The following is a 25,237-nucleotide window of genomic DNA, read 5'->3' as shown; positions in this document are numbered from 1 at the left end:
CTGGAGATTGCATGAAGCGTGATGGCGGAGAGAAAATCTACTAACAAGCTTCCAATTCCTCGGTTATCTATGGATAGATTAGCCAGGGCAGCCTACCTCCGAGTCCATGGTGTTGATAGATGCTGAAGAGACGGACGCGTTCACAGAAAATCAGGTACACACGCACAGTGACGCACTGACGAGCACGACCTCGATGGGAGGGTGCTCGCTGGTAGTGGGGAGGGGCATGAGAGTTGTAAACATTCAAAATTTTGGCTAATCGACCCAATCTGCCAGACTTGCCGACGGCAGCTTTAATCAATCGCCGATTAATCGTTGACATCCCTAATAGGGATGGGTACCGAAACCCGGTTCCAATAGGGAACCGGTTCCGACGTAAACGGTAGTAACGAGACCGAATAAGAACGAAACTTTCGGTGCCTGATTTCGGTGCCTGACTTTTTTTGCCTGATTTCGGTGCCTGACTGCTCAGTGTCAGATATTTCTCTGTTTTAAAGTAAAAGTCATAATATGAGAAGACAAACTTTTGATCTTAACTTAAGTGTTTTAAGGTACATCAGTAGCCTATTAAATGGCGCAATTTTTCATTTAATCAGAAATCAGAAAATCTTTAAAGATTTAAATTAATATTGTGTCCAGTTTGGACACACACACACAGGTACTATTTTTTTTATAAAGTGTGTGTGCTTTCGTTTTCTTAAGTACCGGTTCAAGAACCGTTTAAGCACCGGAACCGTTTAAAAAATACAGAGTAGGTACTGGTATCGGATAAAACCCAACCAATACCCAACTCTAGTTATATGTATGATTCAAAACTGTTAAATGTCTACTTATATTTGTGTACACTCATAATAAAAACTAAATGTTGTGATTTTCGTAGAATAAAGAAAATGAACATGATGCGCGTTCTGCCGTCTCTCTCTCAGAGAGTCCATTCTGAAACAGGACAGAAAATGAACTAACTCAGTGAATACTTGCCACTAGTGTTGCACGGTGTACCGATACTTCAAAAGTATCGCGATACTCGGAAATTAAAAACGTCACGATACCTAATTTTTTCAGTATCGATTCTTAAAAAATAAAAAAATAAAATAAATAAAAAACGCCTCCCTATGGACGTCTGTGTTTTTTTCCTGACACACGCAGCAAAGAACCTGCCGCTGTCAGTGTCATGTGACAAAACCATGGACAAAACACTACAGCGAGATGGCTGCATGTGCGAGCACAAGTGGTCCACGACTCGTAGAAAAAGATGACGCGAGGAGTGACATATGGAAGTACGTTGCCTACCTTGCTCTGTTGCACGGTGCACCGATACTTCAAAAGTAAATCGGAAATTAAAAACGTCACGATTCCTTAATTTATTAGTATCGATACTTCTAAGAATGACTGCGTTCCAGATTTGTAAGGCCGGCAACACACTGGCTGCGTGTCGTGTCCGTTTTTATTTCGGCTCCCATGTTAACTGCCTGCGTGACACGCGTCTGGGCGCAGCTCGAGACGCGCGGAAAAACGCGTGCATGCTACAAATAGAACCGACGCCTATTTTTCACGCGACACGCAAGCGTGATGGAAGCGTTTCCAGGCAAAATAGAATAGGAAAAGATGTTTCTATGTCATTTTGACACGAATACATATTAATAAATGACATTTTGATGTTTGAACGTTTTGACAAATACAATAAATGTCATTTAAAAAAAATATTATCGATTTTCAAATATTGCACCTCTCAATACAGAACGAATTATTCTGTAGCCTATTTTGCCGTCAACACTGCTGACGTTGTCTTTGCTGCTATATATTTATGTTTAACATGAAGTATAGGCCTTCCACACATCTCTCTCTCCCCACATGTCAAATATATCACCAATGAGGCTTATGATATGTTACCAATATTAAACATTGTTTAATATAAACGCTGTTCATATTTTTATTCAAAGTTCAGAATCAAGATAAAGCTCTTATGTTTCTTATGATAAATGAGATAATGCTGCTAAATTTATATATTTTTTTACCTTGAATGTCATTGCTCTAATTTATTTTTTATATTTTTATATTTCATATTTTGTTCAAATGTTTAATATATCTGCTGTTCATATGTTAATTTATTAGTGTGTTATATGATTAGAATGTTGTCCCGGTTTTAAAATAAAGCACAGCAATGATATTTTCAGGAAAAGTATCGAAAAAGTATCGAAATCGCAATACTTGACTTGGTATCGGTATCGAAACAATAATTTTGGTATCGTGACAACACTACTTGCCACACAGAAATGAGAGAAAGGTCTTTAGAAAGCTTGAAGTGCTATTTTTAAATGATACAATTCATAAAAGCAAATATTCTCTTTTTAAGTCATCCGTATGAAACCAACGAGAGGTACAGTTTCTCATGCTCTGCTCTAGTGTTGTCAAAAATATAGATATTTCGATAAATATCGATACTGAAATATCTGAACGGTACCAATACTAATTTCCCATAGTATCGATACTAGCCGAGCTGTCACTTTCACTTCTCTCCAAAGGCGCGTTGACAAACACCACACGCGCACTCGTCTCATTCGCTCTGATTAAATAGCAAAAGTGATGTGAATGGGGCCGATCACTCCTGACCCGTTTTTTTGCAGTGAGAGACGCCTATTTTCAATTGGTTTCCAGCGAGCGTTCTGCGCGCTGTTTATGCGCTGCTGCGCCTCGCGGGCCTTCCACTGTAGTGATGAAAGCTAGTTGCTTGAACGCCTGGAGAGTGCGATGATGGAGGATAAACTTGTGGTGCTCTCGCGGGTTACCAGGAGCTTAACGACTTCACGAACCGTAACTACCACAATGTTAACAGAAAGTAAATAAAGTTAATAAGAGGCTGATTTGACGTTTACTTGACTGACAGGACAGCGGTTTCAGTGGTTGCCTAGCAACATAACAAACGCAGCGCACTGCTCATTCTGTGTGATGAGTGCTGTGTGCCTCATGTTTTCGAACCTGAAAAACGCGTTAGGTGTGATCGAGGCCTAATATAGCAAAGCACCTGAAAGACCGACACCCGGATCTATAAATAATTGCGAGAGGTTGGTAACTCTTCTCATTTTAACATTTCTGAAACATTAACCAAGAGGGCCTTTGTTGTTGATATTGAGTGTGTGTTGTCTCGTTTTTTCACCGTAATTCTTAAAGTTAATATAATCTGACTGAGGAATCTTAGACAAGTAAATATTTTAACTGTGGTCAAATGTAAATTAACTTGTGCTTATTTAACTTTATTCAAAAAATTATTTAATTCTGCAATTTGCCTTCATTAGCGATTATCATCAATTTGATTACACAGATACTAATTAAACTAAACTGAGCTAGACAATGACATCTCTCAATTCAATAATGAAATTCCTTTAACTGAAAATTGAATGTTTAATCTTATTATTATACATTACTGACACTCTATCCTCCAATTTGATACTGTTAAGTGCTTTGACACAATCTGTATTGTTAAAAGCACTATATAAATAAAGGTGCTTGACTTGATGTCGATCCAGTGAGCAGTGTTTCGCGTGTGATGCACGTTTGCATTTAAATCTGTTCATCAAATAACGTTAATGTATTAACCAGCATTAATGCTTTTGAACCAGTGCACTACCTCAGGACATTTTTGTTCATGTAAAATATCCCTCATTGTCATGTTCTAGACTTGTTATATTTAGCTTTAAATAAAAAATTTAAAAAAACATATTGTGGCAGTTTTTTTCTCCGTGGTATCGAAAATGGTATCGAATATCGATATTTTTCAAGGAATCGTATCGAAGTTAGAAATTCTAGTATCGTGACAACACTACTCTGCTCATTATCTCTAATGTGACCACACCCACGCGTGCACAAGCGATTCTCATGCTAATGGGTTTCTGCACATTTTTTAAAGTCAAATTTAAGACCTTTTTAAGACCCGAAGAAATCAAAATTAATACCATGCATTAGGGGGTGTGCAATATTGACAAAATATGTCTCGATCGATATTTTCAAAGTTTTGTTGATAATTAGATAATATTTTACTGATTGGGTTTCTGTGCTTGGTGCCATGGCTGGTTTAGGCCTGTTGTTGACAGCTGACTGACAAAGATATTCATATTTTTCATATTATATGCAGTGGTCAGTCCACAGCAGTGACAGAAATTTAAAAAAAATTATTAAGGGGTAATATTTGCCATCTTAAATTGATTTCCAGGGGCATTTTCACCTATATATTGACATTTGTAGATATATGCATCACCTTTTATGTCAAATTCTAACATTCAAATTAAATTATATTAGTATAATTACACAATACCAGTGTTACCAGTCAAATTAAATCAAAATCCATCTTTGCAGTGCAGAGGTGACACAGTGGCGGCATCAGATCTGGCATTAATATATTAACACTGCATTTACAATTGCATAAATAAAGCTATGAGATTGTTAAATATGAACTGATTTCTAATTTTAATGTTCTAATTAAAGGGTACTCTAAATGTGAAACTAAAACTGCCAGTAGGTGGCGGCAAGTCACTGTCTTAATAAGTGAGTTGAGGGAGTCATTCATTCAACCAATTCGTTCAAACGACTGATTAATTCGGGAAAGAAGCAAGTGGTTGTTCATTGAATCATTAAATTGATTCGTTCAAAACGCGGATTCCATTAAAAAAAATCATCGCTGTCTGTTGCATTAAGACTCTTCTATGGCTTCATTTAGAAATTTTCGTCAGCGAAATAAAGGGAAAACAAACAATATTGACAATACTGTTTATAAAATTTAACTCACAATGTTAATTTATTGTTAATTTAACTGTTATATAAAATAAATAATCACATTTGCAATTGTGCACGGGAAAACGGAAGTCTTGCTGATGTGATATTGTAGGTCTATGATAACAACATAATATGCTATAAATATGAGACAAAAACTCATTTGGGAACATAGCCTACCTATTCGGTTGCTTGATGCTTTAAAATTAACTGAAGCCCCTTAACTACTGTCTTATTTTATTATTTGTCATTTATTATTTTTGTTTATATTTTTATTTTTTTCATTTTACGTGCTCCGTTCCCTGTTTGCAATGATATTTTTGTAAATTATGACTAAGCCAGTTATTGTTGTAAATTTGACACTTCAATAAAAAAAAATAAAAAAACCTATTCGGTTGCTAAGTCGTGACGTAAACACTCTCCGATAATACTCTTTCCCAGTCCAAAGTCCAGGTCCTCTCTACCTACCGCTTTCGCTAGTGTTTTGATTATTATTGAGTGTTTTTACAATGCCGCAGTGCTGTGTCCCGTGTCCCGAGCTAACTCACCTCAACCTCGTAAATCTTCTTTTTCATTGATGCCTGCACTCTACCCTTAATTATGCCACCTGAGTGATGAGCTACACTATACCACTCTGTTGGTGTTAAAGGAATTTAAACCCTTTTTGACCGCCAAAGGTGCCTCACTAAGGAGGACGTGATCGTAAATAAATTTACAGGTTCCACCATTGTAATTTCTGGACGAGAGGAGCGCTTGGACCCGGAAAAGGACGTCAGACTTAGGGAATGTGAAGGTACGTCACGCAGTGTTGCATTATGGGACTTGGGCGCCATGTTTGCAGGCACGATCTATGTTTACCTTTTCGCCACCCATTGCTATGACATGTAATAGTGGGTGTGTTTGGCTAAAACGAGGTAAAATTGGAGAAGAACGGAAGAAATTGAAAGAAAAAGAGAATGGGCCCTATCGGGAGAAACTAAATGCCACTGCCAAAAACGTTATTTGGACAAACTGTCCGCGATAAACAACGTTGATCCATATTATTTAGCAGCCCAAGACTAGATTAACATTACAGATCCAGACGCACTAACGTTACCTCCGCTCACAAATCTGGACATCGTTAACCTTGTTTTTGGATTGAGTGCGTACACTTAGCAGGAGTTTAAGAGCTATACATCCCTTCAAAATAGATTGATGTATTTTTACCCATCCCAGTTTATGTGTAACGTTACTTAAAGAGTCTTTGTGGATGCAATCACATAGACTGTAAAAAATAGTGCAATCAGTACAGAAACGGATACAAGACACTTAATGCATTTATTAAGCAGTTATATAAAACCTTGATTCACAAACATTTTAAAAAGGCATGTCAAAAGATGTACAGAATATCAAAGCAAATTGTTCATTGAAAACAAAATAAATATAATTTATTTGATTCATGCCTGGCTTTATCGTCTGCTAACATGAACCACAAAATCAACATAATTCATCAACTATCCTACAAGTCATCAAGGAATATACAATACAAAACCTCTAGCTTTGTAACGTACAACTTTTAACAAACGTTTTTACAAACCAGTTGATTTAGCTGCACAACACTTGGACACATGTTTTTAAGAGCACAGCAGACTATGACAACTTTGTCCAAGAAAACCACATTCTCACCCTCACATGGCAGAACCATCTTCATGGGAATTTTAGAAGACAATATTTTGTATTTGTTTATTAAAATTAAAAATGTCCCTCATTATTGCGGCAACCCACGCGATCTGGCGTCTTCTCGTCAACTCCTCCACCTGCTTCCCTTGTTGCTGGAAAAACGTATTCCTTTGTTCATTTTCCTCCCTGAACGATCGTGTGACCTGCTATGGCAGTTCTTGATTGAGCAACACTGACCAACAATAACGCTGTTATTAAAAACTCGACAGAAAATCCAAAAACAGCCTCCTACACACGAATTCAAATACAGCGGGATAGGGCGCGATCCTTTAAATATGGCGGCGGACGCATAAATGCAACACGGCGTGACGTCACCTTCAGGTCCGTGTACGTTTTGATAGTTTGTTTTCCAATTTGAAATGAAATAAGCAGAAACGAGAAAACGGCCCCTTTATTCGTTTTTTAAAAAAAACGAGATTTCGGCTTGAGTTTTCGTTTTATAGTTCACAGGCAAAAAACGAATAAATGACTTCAAAATTCGTTTTCCACATGTGGGCGGCCTGACACGCCCCCTTCCGCCGATTGGTCAAGCAAATATGAGCATGTGACGTCATCAGTTGTCGCTCAGGTCAGGTCTGCTCAACAAAATAATAGTCCTCTACTATGGCTACAGATTCTTAAACTGTACAGGGCAGGTCCTATTGGGCTTTCTTCAGTGCAACTTTACACGTTTCACAGAAATATTTACATCAGAAATATTAATTATTAGTCTACCACCAGCCTGTTTTATTTAGCTGTGCGGAGTTAAATCTGCTGACAGCGCCGAGCGGGAGACGCTCACTGACCAATGTTCAGTCAGCAGTCAGAACTTTTAGACGCTCCGTTTTGCCACGGGATGGTGATTGCAAATACTGTAATGCCAATCGGCTGAGGGTGGGTACCAATGATGGTGAAATACATTTTTACTGAAGCTGTAATCATAGCCGCGACCCGCGAGAATGAGTCAGATGATTGACAGGACGATAGCGGAGGCAATTAAAGGCGCAAGATAACTTCTGTTAACAAAAACATAAATAAAAAACAATGTTTAATAAGTGACTTTGTCTTTGTTTTATTGTTTTTGTTGGTTTTAATCAAATCATTGTGAACCACAAACTGAGCATTCGTTTTAAAGGGCAATTTCCAAATATATGTTATTTATTTGTTATAATATGGGTATTTTATAATACAGCATAAATAAAAACAAACACACGTAATATGTATGCCTATAGGCAAAACACCACAGTTTTTTGGTTTTGTGTGTGTAAACTTTTATCCCCAACCATATTTCTTCATGGGCTCCACGCCAGGGGTGACGTCACGCTCAGCACCCCTACTTCCCATGGTACTAACTGTAATTATGCTGACCCAGTTTATATGTAAAATCTTTGGTATATGTAATATCTAAAAACACTTTACAGTGTGATGGAAATAAACTTTTCTTAAAGCGTGTTGTATATCACCACAGATTTATTGACACCCTTCTATTTATGTTGTATACTGTAATAGACAATTGTCCTGCAGAATGATGAGGTTTTTTGTAAGAAAAACATTGCGAGCAAATGTTGAATTGTTGTTTGAAATATAAATCAACAACGTAAGAGGCTTTAGGCTGTCTGATTAACTCTGTATGAACAAACTCCCAGCTTTGCAGTATAGGTGGCACAGAAGCAGCATCTGACCCTGCATTTAGATGTACATTACACACTGTCTAATGCAGCTCAAAGGAGGCACTGTGAATTTGCATAGCAATTTCATTTCAAAGAGGCTATTAAATGTGAAGTGACAACATGAAACACTACTTTCAATATATAAAAAAACACCAGTAGTTGGTGGCAAGTCAGCCTGATAATGATTGAATACCAATTTACTCATTTAGGCTCACAAGAAGCAGATTACATAATTATACCATAAAAAAAGAATAAAAAAAAAAGAATATATATTATATAGTCAGCAGCCATGTCACCCTGTAGCCCAAGACCGGTTGCCCACTGAAGCTAAGCAGGGCTGAGCCTGGTTAGCATAGACATGTATAGAAAGGCTAGATAGCTTACCGGCGCTGAGAGCCAATGGGACCCGACGACGTCACACGGCGGCCATCTTAGGACAGGACCGCTCGTCCAGTTATAACATTAAAGTCTATTGTGCATGTAGTGCTGAAATAACTATATTTTGCTCAATTTTCAACCGATTTTCAAACGGCTTGGTGTGTCATAAACGTCAGGGATGCGGCTATTTAACTGCATACTTGTGAAAAATTATAGCCACAAACGGCATCAGCACAAATCATAGCCACGTTAATAAGGTTTGTAATAAACCAAACCGTTTGTAAATCCGTCAAGAATTCAGCAAGTTACGAGCATTTTAGTTGGCGTATGTCACTCACCTTCCGTCCACAGCAGCAGGGAGCAGCAGCGCAGTCTCCTGACCTAAGATGGCCGCCAAGTGACGACACAGCTGACTCCGCCTTGAGCCATCTAGCCTTTCTATACATGTCTATGCTGGTTAGTACCTGGATGGGAGACCTCCTGAGAAAACCAGGTTGCTGCTGGAAGAGGTGTAAGTGAGGCCAGCAGGGGGCGCTCACCCTGTGGTCTGTCTGGGTCCTAACGCCCCAGTATAGTGATGGGGACACTATACTGTCAAAGAGCACCGTCCTTCGGATGAGACGTTAAACCTAGGTCCTGACTCTCTGTGGTCATTCAAAATCCCAGGATGTCTTTCGAAAGAGTAGGGGTGTAACCCCGGTGTCCTGGCCAAATTTGCCCCTTGGCCTCTGTCCATCATGGCCTCCTAATCATCCTCATATACTGATTTGCTTCATCACTGTCTCCTCTCCACCAGTAAGCTGGTGTGTGATGGGCGTTCTGGCGCAATATGGCTGCCGCCGCATCATCCAAGTGGATGCTGCACATTGGTGGTGGTTGAGGAGATTCCCCCCTTCTATGTAAAGTGCTTTGAGTGTCGAGAAAAGCGCTAAATAAATGTAATGAATTATTATATATGTGTAAAGGCAGGATCACCTACTGGTGGACCCCAAACGGAAGTCCAGTCCTGGCTGTATAATCAAACAATAAAAACGAGAAACAATGCATGCCATCAAGAACATTTATTGATTCCACAGGAACTTGATCCAGTTTCCCCCATTTTTATAATAAATACTTTGTGTTAATTAACTACTTTCCGTTTGGGTTCCACCAGTAGGTGATCCTGCCTTTACACATATACACACACACACACACACACACACACACACACACACACATATATATACTGTATATATATACATTTTTTTTCATGGTATAATTATGTAATCTGCTTCTTGTGAGCCTAAATGAGTAAATTGGTATTCAATCATTATCAGGCTGACTTGCCACCAACTACTGGTGTTTTTTTATATATTGAAAGTAGTGTTTCATGTTGTCACTTCACATTTAATAGCCTCTTTGAAATGAAATTGCTATGCAAATTCACAGTGCCTCCTTTGAGCTGCATTAGACAGTGTGTAATGTACATCTAAATGCAGGGTCAGATGCTGCTTCTGTGCCACCTATACTGCAAAGCTGGGAGTTTGTTCATACAGAGTTAATCAGACAGCCTAAAGCCTCTTACGTTGTTGATTTATATTTCAAACAACAATTCAACATTTGCTCGCAATGTTTTTCTTACAAAAAACCTCATCATTCTGCAGGACAATTGTCTATTACAGTATACAACACAGATAGAAGGGTGTCAATAAATCTGTGGTGATATACAACACGCTTTAAGAAAAGTTTATTTCCATCACACTGTAAAGTGTTTTTAGATATTACATATACCAAAGATTTTACATATAAACTGGGTCAGCATAATTACAGTTAGTACCATGGGAAGTAGGGGTGCTGAGCGTGACGTCACCCCTGGCGTGGAGCCCATGAAGAAATATGGTTGGGGATAAAAGTTTACACACACAAAACCAAAAAACGGTGGTGTTTTGCCTATAGGCATACATATTACGTGTGTTTGTTTTTATTTATGCTGTATTATAAAATACCCATATTATAACAAATAAATAACATATATTTGGATATTGCCCTTTAAAACGAATGCTCAGTTTGTGGTTCACAATGATTTGATTAAAACCAACAAAAACAATAAAACAAAGACAAAGTCACTTATTAAACATTTTTTTTTATTTATGTTTTTGTTAACAGAAGTTATCTTGCGCCTTTAATTGCCTCCGCTATCGTCCTGTCAATCATCTGACTCATTCTCGCGGGTCGCGGCTATGATTACAGCTTCAGTAAAAATGTATTTCACCATCATTGGTACCCACCCTCAGCCGATTGGCATTACAGTATTTGCAATCACCATCCCGTGGCAAAACGGAGCGTCTAAAAGTTCTGACTGCTGACTGAACATTGGTCAGTGAGCGTCTCCCGCTCGGCGCTGTCAGCAGATTTAACTCCGCACAGCTAAATAAAACAGGCTGGTGGTAGACTAATAATTAATATTTCTGATGTAAATATTTCTGTGAAACGTGTAAAGTTGCACTGAAGAAAGCCCAATAGGACCTGCCCTGTTCAGTTTAAGAATCTGTAGCCATAGTAGAGGACTATTATTTTGTTGAGCAGACCTGACCTGAGCGACAACTGATGACGTCACATGCTCAGATTTGCTTGACCAATCGGCGGAAGGGGGCGTGTCAGGCCGCCCACATGTGGAAAACGTCTCCGGTTACTATCGTAACCTCGGTTCCCTGAGAGGCGGGAACGAGACATTACGTCACTGACGTATATGGGAACTCCCTTCCTTCTCCGTTTTCACTGAAATCTTATAGGCTAACGCCAGCTGGAGACAGCTGGCCAATTGACGCGAAACATGCAAATGCTGACTGGACCGCGGGCAGTATAAATAGCATGGGCGCGACAATTACGTCAGAATCAAGACTGAACGCTAGCACAGCTGATCAAACGGCGAGCACGGCGGCTGACGTAATGTCTCGTTCCCGCCTCTCAGGGAACCGAGGTTACGATAGTAACCGGAGACGTTCCCTTTCAAGGCGGTCACTTCGACATTACGTCACTGACGTATATGGGAACTGTATAGAATCCCGCCGTGAGCGCAGTGAAGATAAGCCCAGAACGGGGTCAAGCTACACTCCCACGAGAGACAACAGTTCTAAGCCAGCAGCGCCGCTAGGAGCACTCGAAACTGATAGGCGAAACTAGACCAAGAACGTCTGCTCCGACCTTACCAAGTTGCATATCCAATGCAATGAAGCGAAGACTGCACTGGAGAGGGCAGCACAACACCATAAGCACTCGAGCACAAGAGTTAACACAGTGTCGACGGCAATAGCGGTGACAGCTGCATAACCTTATAGCCATACACAGAGTTAACAGGAATTGAAAACTACTGCGTAATGCGGAAACAGCTATGTAACATTATAGTCATAACACAGAGTTAGCAGCAATGGTAACTCTGCATAATGCAGACTACTGCACAGCTGGTGGTAACAGTTCATGAGTACACTAATAAAACTCACCGAACCCACGACGCTATAGGCAGTGCATCAAACTTGAAACCCTGGCGAACGTGTTCTGAGAAGACAGCCAGCATACCTAAATCCCATAGGCATAGCCAACATTGAAAGCGTCGAATTCAGTGAGAAAGTCTCAGTATAAACAGCACGTCCCTAGTACCATCCATCAAGCACACAAACAGCTGGTCAGACTGCTGCCTAGTGATCCACGTACATCCGCAAAGCCCTTACAGGGCCAACAGCACTCTGAGCATCGGCATCATGCGAGGCTGACGGCTCAGCAGATAAGGCGGGCAGGGATCAATCTGTGCTCTGAACGGTGTAAGCGACTTCGGAACGCAGCTTGGTATCGGACGGAGAGTGACGCTGCAGTCACCAGGTCCGAGACAATGCAACATCATTCGCTTAGAATGAGCGTAGGTCTCCAACGTGCTTCACTGGGGCGAGAGCAGGTGAATTAAGGCCATCTCAAGAGAGCTCCCAACACTTGATAGTGTAAGTGTCTTGCTCAACTATGGACCCAGCAGCGGACACACAAGAAGGTTTCACAGCTTGGGGATGATAGGCTAGTAAGGGGGTCACGAGGAACTGACACTCCCTTGTAGAACATAGCCAATGTTCTAAGCCGATGCACAGAAGTGCAAACCAACACATAACTGAATGTACATAAACACAGTGCTAGTGGCTGTAGCGACAACAACTGTGAATATACGCAGTTAGATAATATCCCCATAATAGCATAGCACTTCAGTAAGTACACAAACACAGTCGTAGCCGTAGCTACAACTGTGAGTAAACGAGTTAACACACAATAGCCAGTTGCACTGAAGGAAACGGGGCAACATAACAGCGTAGCCCATGTACGTAACAGCATCGGTCGCTGTAGCGCGTCCATGTATGTACATAAACGCAGCGTAAGTCGCCGTAGCGACAGAAACTGTGTAGAGACAGAACTGAGATGTACAGTTAGATCAGGATGGCTAGCTGCAACAAGGAAATGGGGCAGCATTACAGCATAACACATCCGTGTACGTACCTACATCCAGAAACTGTGAACATGCACGGTTAGATTAGGATAGCTAGTTTTGCACTGAAGGAAACAGGGCAACAAATAGCAAAAACACGTCCTTGTACGTACATAAGTGCAGTGTAGTCGCCGTAGCGACAGAACTGTGAATATGCACAGTAGATAGGATAGCTGGTTGTTGCACTGAAGGATAGAGGGCAACATAACAACATAACACATCAGTGTGCACATTTTAAACATCTGTGTGTAAAATGCAGCGCAAGTCGCTGAAGCGACCGAAACTGCATGAATATGCTCAGTTCAAACACAGTGGTCAGTTACGTTGAAGGGCAACATAACAGCATAACGCTTCAGTGTGTACACAGATGCAGCGCAAGTCGCCGTAGCGACGACTGAGACTATGCATAAGTATAGTTACATTTTGTGTACAAAAACCACAGCGTCAGAGGCATAGCGACATCGACTGTGAATACGTAGTTATCAGAATAGCCGGTTGCACTGAGGATACAGGGCAATATATAACGGCATAAATCATAGACACGTATATCAATGTACATAACACAGCGTCAGTGGCATCGCACAACAACTGTGAATACACAGTAATCAGAGTAGCCAGTTGCACTGAAGGATACAGGGCAATAAATAGCGGCGTAATCGTAACACATCAGTGCGTAGTGTGTGCACAGCGTCAGTTGCATCGCACGACAACTGTGAATACGCACTGCGTAGTAATCAGAATAGCCATTTGCACTGAATGACACAGGGCAATATATAATGGCATAAATCATTACACATAACAGAGTACGTAACACAGCGTAGTTGCATCGCACAACAACTGTGAATACGTAGTAATCAGAATAGCCATTTGCACTGAAGGATACAGGGCAATATACAACGGCAAAATTCATACACATAACAGTGTGTAGTGTGTACGTAAACACAGCGTCAGTTGCGTCGCACGACAACTGTGAATACGTACTGCGTAGTAATCAGAATAGCCATTTGCACTGAAGGATACAGGGCAATATACAACGGCAAAATTCATACACATATCAGTGTGTAGTGTGTACGTAAACACAGCGTCAGTTGCATCGCACGACAACTGTGAATACGCACTGCGTAGTAATCAGAATAGCCATTTGCACTGAATGACACAGGGCAATATATAATGGCATAAATCATTACACATAACAGAGTGCGGAGTGTACGTAACACAGCGTCAGTTGCATCGCGCAACAACTGTGAATACGTAGTAATCAGAATAGCCATTTGCACTGAAGGAACAGGGCAATATACAACGGCAAAATTCATACACATAACAGTGTGTAGTGTGTACGTAAACACAGCGTCAGTTGCGTCGCACGACAACTGTGAATACGTACTGCGTAGTAATCAGAATAGCCATTTGCACTGAAGGATACAGGGCAATATACAACGGCAAAATTCATACACATATCAGTGTGTAGTGTGTACGTAACACAGCGCAAGTTGCGTCGCGCAGCAACTGTGAATACGTACTGCGTAGTAATCAGAATAGCCATTTGCACTGAAAATACAGGGCAATATAAGTGGCATAAATCATACACATAACAGTGTGTAGTGTGTACGTAACGCAGCGTCAGTTGCATCGCGCAACAACTGTGAATACGTAGTAATCAGAATAGCCAGTTGCACTGCAGGAAACAGGGCAATATCGTGGCATAAGCATAATACACACAATCAGGTACATAAACACAGCGTCAGTGGCATCGCACAACAACTGTGAATACGTGGTAATCAGAATAGCCATTTGCACTGAAGGAAACAGGGCAATATAACGGCACAAATCATAGCACATATCAGTGTGCAGTGTGTACATAAACACAGCGTCAGTGGCGTAGCGACAACAACTGTGAATACGTAGTTAAATCAGAATGGCCAGTTGCACTGAAGAATACAGGGCAATATAACGGCACAAATCATAGCACATATCAGTGTGCAGTGTGCACATAAACACAGCGTCAGTGGCGTAGCGACAACAACTGTGAATACGTAGTTAAATCAGAATGGCCAGTTGCACTGAAGGATACAGGGCAATATAACGGCACAAATCATAGCACATATCAGTGTGCAGTGTGCACATAAACACAGCGTCAGTGGCGTAGCGACAACAACTGTGAATACGTAGTTAAATCAGAATGGCCAGTTGCACTGAAGGATACAGGGCAATATAACGGCACAAATCATAGCACATATCAGTGTGCAGTGTGTACATAAACACAGCGTCAGTGGCGTAGCGACAACAACTGTGAATACGTAGTTAAATCAGAATGGCCAGTTGCACTGAAGGATACAGGGCAATATAACGGCACAAATCATAGCACATATCGGTGTGCAGTGTGCACATAAACACAGCGTCAGTGGCGTAGCGACAACAACTGTGAATACGTAGTTAAATCAGAATGGCCAGTTGCACTGAAGGATACAGGGCAGCCTGACAACATAAGCTGTAAGCACATCAATATGTAATGTTACGTAGGCCCAGCGTCAACAGCATAAGCGGTAACGACTGCGCAACCCCGTAGTCAAGACTGACTAGAAGGGGTAAACACTCACCGAATTGCGGTTGTGCACTTTTGTCAGATTGGGGCGTCAAGAGACTCATAGCATCCGCACTTTGCGCCTTTTAGACACGGAGCCATGGCCTTTGCCTCATCCCTCTAGACGCGCGTCTTTGCGCATGACTATCCATAGGACGTCGTGGAAGACGGAGTCTTTCTTGAAGTAGCCTGGCTGAGATACCGGGCTAAGTATCCTCCACAGAGCCTATCGCGTCGAGTCCTTCTAGCGAGCACGCGAAAAGGACCGGAGTGGCGACGGGCAGCGCTAATTCGTCTTTGGGCAGGAGAGGGCCCACCAGCGGCCTGCTGGCGGCAGTGGGCCTCATCCCCGCTGATGCCCGGGTTTATTCCCCTGAGGGCGCGCACTGTCCGGCACATTGCCTGTCGTCCGCGAGTGCGGCCTCGGTTGATCCTTGTTAGGGTAGCGAGTCAATAGGACCCGCACATATCTGGCATGTAGCAGCCATCGGATGCGGGGAGGAAACATGGTGAGTAACCTCTATTGCAACTTCCACGATGACTTCAGATAAGACTTCTAGCGTGAAGAAAGAGATTCTGACGTAATTGTCGCGCCCATGCTATTTATACTGCCCGCGGTCCAGTCAGCATTTGCATGTTTCGCGTCAATTGGCCAGCTGTCTCCAGCTGGCGTTAGCCTATAAGATTTCAGTGAAAACGGAGAAGGAAGGGAGTTCCCATATACGTCAGTGACGTAATGTCGAAGTGACCGCCTTGAAAGGGAACGAATTTTGAAGTCATTAGGCTTGTTTGAGATGCGCCTTGCCTCGCCTGAAATGTACGCGAGAGTAGGCGGCTGCAGTGAGGGGAGGAGTGAAAAAAGCGCAGGCAAGCCGGACAGTTCTCTCTTCTCGCAGTGGATCTGACACCTGTGAGATCAAAGATGGATATCGCGGGATTCATCGGATTCACGCTCGTGCACAGTGTTGCTAATAAACTGGATGGGATTTAAGTTCTGTTGCTTTTATATGAAAATAAATATAATGAACAAGACACCCAAAGTAGCCTACTTATTTAATTCCATTCCAAATACATGTTTATCAATCTTTTTTACAGACATGTGTTGTTTTTTTTCTTTTTCTTTTCTTTTCTTTTTTATAAAAATTACATTGCATAACCCATAGAGATCGCACTGTTAGATAGTTTGGGAATATTCACACATAACGTATAGGCTACACATAAAACATGATATCAGTGTTTTAAAATCAAACATTTTAAAAGAGAACAATACATCACGGTTGTTTAAACCAATGAACATTAAGCTGTGTCGTCAGCAAGTCGTTTCCCATCGTGCTTTTGATCAGCGCAGTCAGTGGAGAGCAACTGCGCTCGACTGCAGAATCCGACAGGTGCGCCTTGCGCTCGCGAGAGATTTTTGACATACGTCAGCATGACATCAGAGCAAGGCGGACAGCACTTGGACACATTTCTAACCGGCATGCATCTCGCGCTGATCACCGCTGATCGATTCTGCGCAGATTTTGCTCATCTCAAACAAGCCTATTTATTCGTTTTTTGCCTGTGAACTAAAAAACGAAAACTCAAGCGAAATCTCGTTTTTTCGTTTTTTTTAAAAAACGAAAAAAACGAATAAAGGGGCCGTTTTCTCGTTTCTGCTTATTTCATTTCAAATTGGAAAACAAACTATCAAAACGTACACGGACCCCCTTCACGCAGTGAAAGCACGAGAGGCTAATGCGATGTCAGCTCGCAGTGCCTCGTGCTTCGTTAAAACAATGATTACAATATCATAATAGACAATACACATCGCACACCACTACGCACATAAAGAATGAACTTAGAATTGAACTGACATTTACCAACTCGCTTCTCCTTCTCTCCTCCTGTTTCGCGTGCAGGAGACGAACGTAACGCTGCCGCGAATGACGCGAAATGTCACGTGAACAAGCAAATCCACAAAGAAAGAATAATAAATAAATAAAAAAAGTACGCTAATTAGATGGTTCTAATTTGGAAAACATTTAGATATGTGTAAGTCAAATTGCCATCAAAAATGTAAGACCTTTCATAAGTAAAAATAAGACTTTTTAAAACTTTAAAAAAATCTAATTTAAGACTTTTTAAGGATCCGCGGACACCGTAATCGTTCACATGAAGGAATGCAAACCTGTAAACGCCCCCCATCACCTCAAAACAAAGCATCAAACTTAATCATTCCTCTGATTTTCATCAAGTTTGGAAGACATGCTGTGAGTTTACTTTGGAATTACCTCAGAAGAAGAAGAACACGATTTGAAGATAAGAATGATTTTTAAAGTAAGAAATGCATTCTCACTTATATTAGTTAGCGTGTTATTGTTGCATAAACTTCACTTTGTACTAGTTGAACTGGTGCCATACTGAGATATATGAAATCGACGGAAACATGTTGAAATATGAACTATAGACAGGTAAGCAACCTTTAAATGCTAAATAAATGTACGACAAGGATGTTTTTATGCTCTATAATATAAAACACAGCATGATATAAAAGTAGGCTAGTATGAGTGTTTACACTAACATGATGAATATTATAATGTTTAGACCAGGGGTGGGCAAACTTTTTGACTCAAGGGCCACACTGGGTTTTAAAATTTGACAGAGGGCCGGCCCATTAGCAGATTATGAAACACAATCTCATGAAAGTGCCTATCTATACCACAAATTTTATTTCTCGTGCCATTTCTACGCCCAAATTTTTTTTTGCGTGCATATGCTACGCACTGTAAACCCCTTGGTTAGGATTAGGGGTGTGTGGAGTGCGTGCCTATTACACGCCATAATGTGCGTATCATATGCACGCGAAAACTGCGTATCATAAGTAGGCTAGCCTACTACAAATACAATTTGTGGTAATCGCACTTTCATGAGATCGGGCTGAGCAAACACATTTACGTTGTGGCAACGTCTGTGCGAAATTCAACAACTGAGAGACGACATTCTGACAATAAATTTTTTATGCTAGATATCCCCCATTTAGCATGTTATGTTTTGAGGTTAATTTTTAATTAGTTAGATGTTAGATAATTATAGCCTATACTTTTTAAATATTGTTTATCCTTATTATTATTTAATGGGCCTAACAGTAAATTAGAAACAAAACACATGCAAGTGCACACTTAGAAGAGTAAAAATGACTGAAATTAATTCAACTTTATTAAAACTGCATATGGCAATCAATTTGCACTTCCAAAAGTCATACATTTGTGGAAAAAACGAAATAAACGAATAGCCTATACAAATTTATTTTTAAGTATACTAAAATAAAACATAAAAAGCAAAGGCAGATCAGAACATTTCATGAACAAAACCGGGTTCTGTACATGGCAGACAGGGGAGCGCGGTCGAAAGCCGGGCGATAAAGGTCGGTAAACGGAATCAGTCAGGATACATCACAAATCCAGAGGAGCAAAGAAACTAAATAGCAGACAAATCAAAGGAAAAACTAAACGGGTGTGCAAGCGGTTATCAAAAAAAAAAAAATTCTCTGTGAGTTTCCAAAAAAGGAAAAAAACATTAAGGTGCAACAAGTCTATGCGCTTAAGTCACTGTCTGTTTGGTTTCCATGGTGACGCGTCATTGCTTGTTACGTGACACACCGCAGCCACAACAGCGCTGAATGAATGATGATCTGCTTTTATGTCATTTTTCCTTTTTTACATTTGTTAGCTATGGCATGAAATATCTGATATTCCGATTGTCAAATATATGCAACGCAATTATATATATATAACGCAAAGTATTGCAAGAAAAAGGCAAAATGAATGCGATCTTAAGACAATTTTTTAAATACTCGACGGGCCGGATTAAACAGCCTAACAGCCGTATGTGGCCCGCGGGCCGTAGTTTGCCCACCCCTGGTTTAGACAAATGTTTACTATGATTGTGGAATACACCTGTTGGGTGCTTTCATCGATTACCCTTAAGGTAACTGTAGCTTTCAGCCAGAAGCAGGTATCATCAGGTGGTACCCAACCTTCCTTGAGTGTTTCGTCCCTTAACCACAACACTCTCCAGTTGGTGGGTCGGCAGTGGTGGCCAAATCACTGCCCATCTGCTCCTGGCTTCCAGCTGTCTTCTTCTCTCTTACTCCATATCCAGCATGAAGCTCGTTCAGCCTCCTCTCCCATCCTACGGGTAGTGTTCTTTTTGCTTCTCTCGTCCATGTCTAAAGCTGACAACAGCCGCCATGCTGATTTGACAGGAAAGCCTCTGCACCCTACTTCCATCTGTCTGCCATCCCTTGTCTTTGCACTCTTGGATTAAAGGCTGATATTTTAAGGCCTTCCTCTCATGAGCCTCCTCACAGCCCTCCTCCCATGGCAAGGTCAGCTCGATTAGAATGATTTTACGGTCTTTGGCTGACCACAGGACGATGTCTGGTTGAAGAGCTGTGTGGACCACTTCCGGAAACTGCAGCCTCCTACCGACATCGACTCTCATTTCCCAAGAGCATGTGGCTTACAGCAGATGAGATTTTGATGATGCCCTGGCTACGAAGGTTTTCAACCACATAATGTTTATTTTAGGTTTCAGACATTTAAATTCACATAAGTACTAACAAAACAAAACATTTAGAGTTTGTAAAATATACACTGATGTCTATGGAAGCAGCAATAATAATCATTTCCATTATAATTAGACAACACATTTTATTTATATCGGATACACATTGTGTAAGTAAAGTTTACTCTATTCTTCTCCCAGTTCACCGGCCACTTACTTTCATGTATTTCAGGAGAAGTGGGTGAATTCACATGTTGTAAATCCAACAGAACTGATTCTCTGAACTGTGGCACAAACTAACATGGCGGTGCCCATCGTGCAAATAGCTCAACTAACGCATTCATTATAAAGGTGTTAAAACAACAAAACACATCCACTTGCACATATTTGACAATCGGAATATCAGATATTTCATACTATAGCTAACAATTTTGCGAATATTTTGAAGAAAAAATGAAGAACAAAATAAAAGCAGATCATCAGTCATTCAGCGCTATTGTGGCTGCGGTGTTTCATGTGACAAGCAATGACACGTCACCATGGAAACAATAAAGTGATACATTCTAAATAATGGTCGCCTTGAAAAACTCACGCTGGGGGGTCAGCCAGAATATTTTAAACTAACGTGTGAAATGGTTAAATGTATTCCTAAAGTCTCTTCCTTTTCAAATGTTAAGCACAGTTTACGTTCTTCAGTCTGTGATGGAAGGAGACTGGTTTGTGATTGTCGACTTGAAGGATGCTTATTTTCATGCTCCCATTTTCATTATTTTCATTTTCATGTTTCATGTTCATGATTGCTTGTGTCCGCGCACTACAACCCTGAAAACAGTTTAAAAAAAAATAGGGCCGGAGTGCCACTGTGGGTTGTACCTTCTCATTGGGAAGTGATCACAACCAATGCTTCATTAACAGGCTGGGGGCAATATGGAACCAGAGGGGAATTGGCAGCCGTTTGTCACCAGAGGAGTCCTTGGAACATATCAATGTTCTAGAATTGAGGTCAGTGTACCTTGTACTACAACACTTCTTACCAGCCTTGGGAGACCGTCATGTGCTCATCCCGTCCGACAACACATCGACTGTCTTTCATTTGTATCATCAGGGCGGCACTCAAATCTTTACAGCTAACTCGCAGCTAACAGCTTCAATAAGAGCGGTTCATCTCAGCGGACAATCAAGTGGTGGATGCTCTGTCCAGGGATCTGCTACATCTGGGGTAATGGAGGCTTCACCCAGATGTAGTGCAGTTAATTGGTCAGTGATTTGGAAAGGCAGAGGTGGATCTGTTTGTGTCAGAACTGACCACCCATTGCTGCTGGTGGTTTGCGAGAACCGAGACGTCCAGCCCAGGACATGATGCATGCCCATGAGTGGCCATGTTGCATGTTGTATGCATTCCCTCCTTTTCCACTGCTATGGGAGACAGTACACCGAAATATTCCTGTTAAAACACAGGGTACTCTTAGTGGCACCTTGATGGCCAGCCAGGCCATGGTTTCCTCTTTTCTGAATCTTTTGCTGGACCAACCTTGGCAGCTCGTCATCAGAAGGGATCTCCTCTCTCAGCTGAGCCGGCAGATTTGGCATCTGGATCTGGATCTGGATTTTCACTTCACACTTCACAAGTACTGAGTATCCAACAACATCTATTAGAAGACAACAAAGTGCCTTCTACCTTAAAAGTGTATGTTGCTGCCATATCTGCTCATCATGCTACAGTTGATGGTTCTTCTTTGGGATCTCATAACCTTTTTGGTAATTTTCTGAAGGGAGCAAGGCATTTAAAGCCTGTTTGTTTTACACCTTTTCCTGTGTGGGATTTACCGCTTTTACTCAAATTCCTTTGTGCACCACCATTTTAACCATTGGGTGTTGCAGATATTAAGTAGTTGTCCTGGAAAGTGGCGTTTCTTCTGGCTGTTGCTTCTGCTAAACGTGTTGGTGAGCTTCATGCCCTGCCAGTTAGTGAGTCATGCTTAGGCTGGTTACCATAGGATCCAGGGGTCATTCTTCGACCTAATCCAACCCTTATTCCCAAGGTTTTATTACCACAATTTGTGAATCAGTCCATTCATCTGGCTGCTTTTTAACTTCCCTCTTCAAACTCTAATTTCGATGGGAGGTCTAATCTTCTCTGCCATGTACATGCCTTTAAAGTCCTACGTAGAATTTACCGCTTCTTTTAGACAGACGGATCAATTACGTGTCTGTTATGGTGATGTGTGTAAAGGTGCACTTTTGTCCAAACAAAGACTGTCACGTTGGATTGTAGAGGTGATAAAACTAACCTATAATACATCTCATCAACCCTTACCAGAAGGTGTTACTTGCCATTCTACTAGGGCAGAAGTAGAATGTTCTACTTGCCACTCTACTTCGTCTTGGGCTGCTTTACTGGGAGTTCCCTTGGCAGATGTCTGCTCTGTGGCTACCTGGTCTTCGCCATGTACCTTTGCGTGATTTTACAAGGTCAATGTTGCTGCTTCCGATGATGTGAGCTCTACAGTCCTTCTGGAGCAATTTTGATGTTTTCAGGTTGGTGGCATTCCTCATGACTGTGTTGGTATGTGTCATCCACTAGTGTTCAGCACCACCTCTGGTGGTCAGGAGGAATAAAACAGAACGCTAGTTATGTATGTAACTGTGGTTCTGTGAATTCCGGATAAATTATTAATGTTTTATTTGGAATGCGTGAGAGAGCATTCCGAGGCAGGGCACCCAGCTACTGCGGGTTATATCATCGCGGCTCAGTCCATGTCATGACATGACTTTGTTGTTTGTTTCTCTGGCTGGTGCACCAATAATCCACTAGTGCTTAGCACTGCCTCTGGCAGTCATCCAGAATTCACAGAACCACAGTTACTTAAGTAACCATCGCAGTGGTAATGGACCAACTACTGGCGGTGGCGAGTGGTTGGGGTGTGTACGTGTTTATTTTAGCACTTCCGTCAGTGAAAGAACGTCGGACACATAATGGTAATTAATATGATTAGCCTTTTGCTTGACCACATTATCGAACAGCTAATAATGTGTTGCTAACGTTACACTAATCATGTTCCCGTTCGCCATCTCAGAGTCAGACAGCTGTCTTCTAAAAATCAACATCCTTAGAAAAGCTTTGAACAACTTACAACGTCAGTGGAGAAAGGGATATAGTTCATCATAACATTGTAATACATCACATACATAATTCACCTGCTATATTGCTAAATGTACCCAATTTTTCATATCAACAGAAAAATTTACCGGTATAACCTGACTTCTCTTGAGACTCCCCTGCTTCACAGCTAATGATATGCTAAAGCCCTCACGTTGAAGTGATTGGTTACAAGGTACAAGCAACTGACAATTGTTGTAAAAGGTCTGAAAAGCAAAGTTGATATACCACAGGGGCAACGGACAAGACATTAAGGCTATGTTTGATTTTTTGCTACCAGATAAAGTGAAACTAAAATCATCGGCATGTGTGAAATGCGCGATACAAATAAACTTGACGTGCTTTACGAAGTCTAATAACAAGCACAAACTCTGTTAAATAGAATTTGACGTGCAAGTAAAAAGGTATCTGTCCTACAAAGTTTTTTTCTACTTTACCACAGTAAAGGATGCAAATATAATAGGCCTAATTAAAAGAGAACAAAAGGAAGAAACTTTGATAATCCCCTGAGAAAATGACATGTGAGTGAAGATTTGGGAAAAGAAACAAGACAGTACTCCATAGTTATTCCACTAGACATGGAATCCCATGTACAACGGAATAACTAATATTCCGTTGTACTAAAAAGTCAGCAGCCATATCACCCTGTAGCCCAAGACTGGTTGCCCACTGAAGCTAAGCAGGGCTGAGCCTGGTTAGTACCTGGATGGGAGACCTCCTGGGAAAACCAGGTTGCTGCTGGAAGAGGTGTTAGTGAGGCCAGCAGGGGGTGCTCACCCTGTGGTCTGTGTGGGTCCTAATGCCCCAGTATAGTGACGGGGACACTATACTGCCAAAAGAGCACCGTCCTTCGGATGAGACGTTAAACCGAGGTCCTGACTCTCTGTGGTCATTAAAAATCCCAGGATGTCCTTCGAAAAAGAGTAGGGGTGTAACCCCGGCATCCTGGCCAAATTTGCCCCTTGGCCTCTGTCTATCATGGCCTCCTAATCATCCTCATATACTGATTGGCTTCATCGCTCTGTCTCCTCTCCACCAGTAAGCTGGTGTGTGGTGGGCATTCTGGCGCAATATGGCTGCCGTCGCATCATCCAAGTGGATGCTGCACATTGGTGGTGGTTGAGGAGATTCCCCCTTTCTATGAGGTCTCAGAAAAGCGCTATACAAATGTAATGTATTATTATTATTAATAGGGTATTGTCAAATTCGCGGAAAATCGCATGACCAGATCGCAAAACAGAATACAAAGCTTAAATTTATGGGCTCACATACCTATCTAATTCGGGGCATGAATCTAAATGTTTCCATGGCTGAGATGTAACATTTAATTGCTAACCTATTATTTATTTTGTAAATAAAGCTTTGTGCTTCACTTGTGTCGTAATATTCACATAAAACAGCATTCACATACAAATACAAATATACGTGTGCGAATGAACGTAAACACTGCTGCTTAGCAATTACTCATACGAGTGCCAGGCAGTAGGCATGGCGCAAGAAGCGTTCACAATCTAGCTGTCGAGTTTCAGAGGAACTCTAAAAATGCGCTGCAAACTGTTTACCACTGCAAGCCGCCCTGGAATAGAATTGTACATTGCATTGTCCAAGCACGATAAAAAAAAAAAAAGAAGCAAACCAACCTGACGAAGTGTGGTTCTAGCATTGGCATGCATCTGATCAGCCTGCACACACTCACATAAAAATGATTGTCCTTTTGGAAATATTGAAAGCATTTAAGGTTTCGAGCAAATAAGGTGATCCCCGATTGAAAGTACAAGCGTGAATGCTCAGGTCACTTTAACGGTTCTTAAATCCGCATGAACTATATGAACCGCTTGCTGCTGCTGTAGACATGATAACGTAAACACTGCTGCTTGTGTTCTTAGTAATTTAACTCCTGTCTAGAATATAGGAAGTATAATATGGCGTTTGGCTTTAGA

General features: G+C 41.3%; 1 protein-coding gene across 8 annotated transcripts in view; it reads right to left on the bottom strand.

Moving 5' to 3' along the window:
- tns1a (tensin 1a) overlaps positions 1-25,237 on the bottom strand; it is a 129,680-nt gene that overhangs the window by 68,958 nt on the left and 35,485 nt on the right. The gene's annotated exons all lie outside the window — the stretch shown is intronic.

The sequence above is a fragment of the Leuciscus leuciscus genome, assembly GCF_965113295.1.
Source record: "Leuciscus leuciscus genome assembly, chromosome: 14".
Taxonomy (NCBI): Eukaryota; Metazoa; Chordata; class Actinopteri; order Cypriniformes; family Leuciscidae; genus Leuciscus; species Leuciscus leuciscus.
The sequence above is the reverse complement of the archived record's forward strand: the minus strand, read 5'-3'. Positions and strand labels throughout refer to the sequence as shown.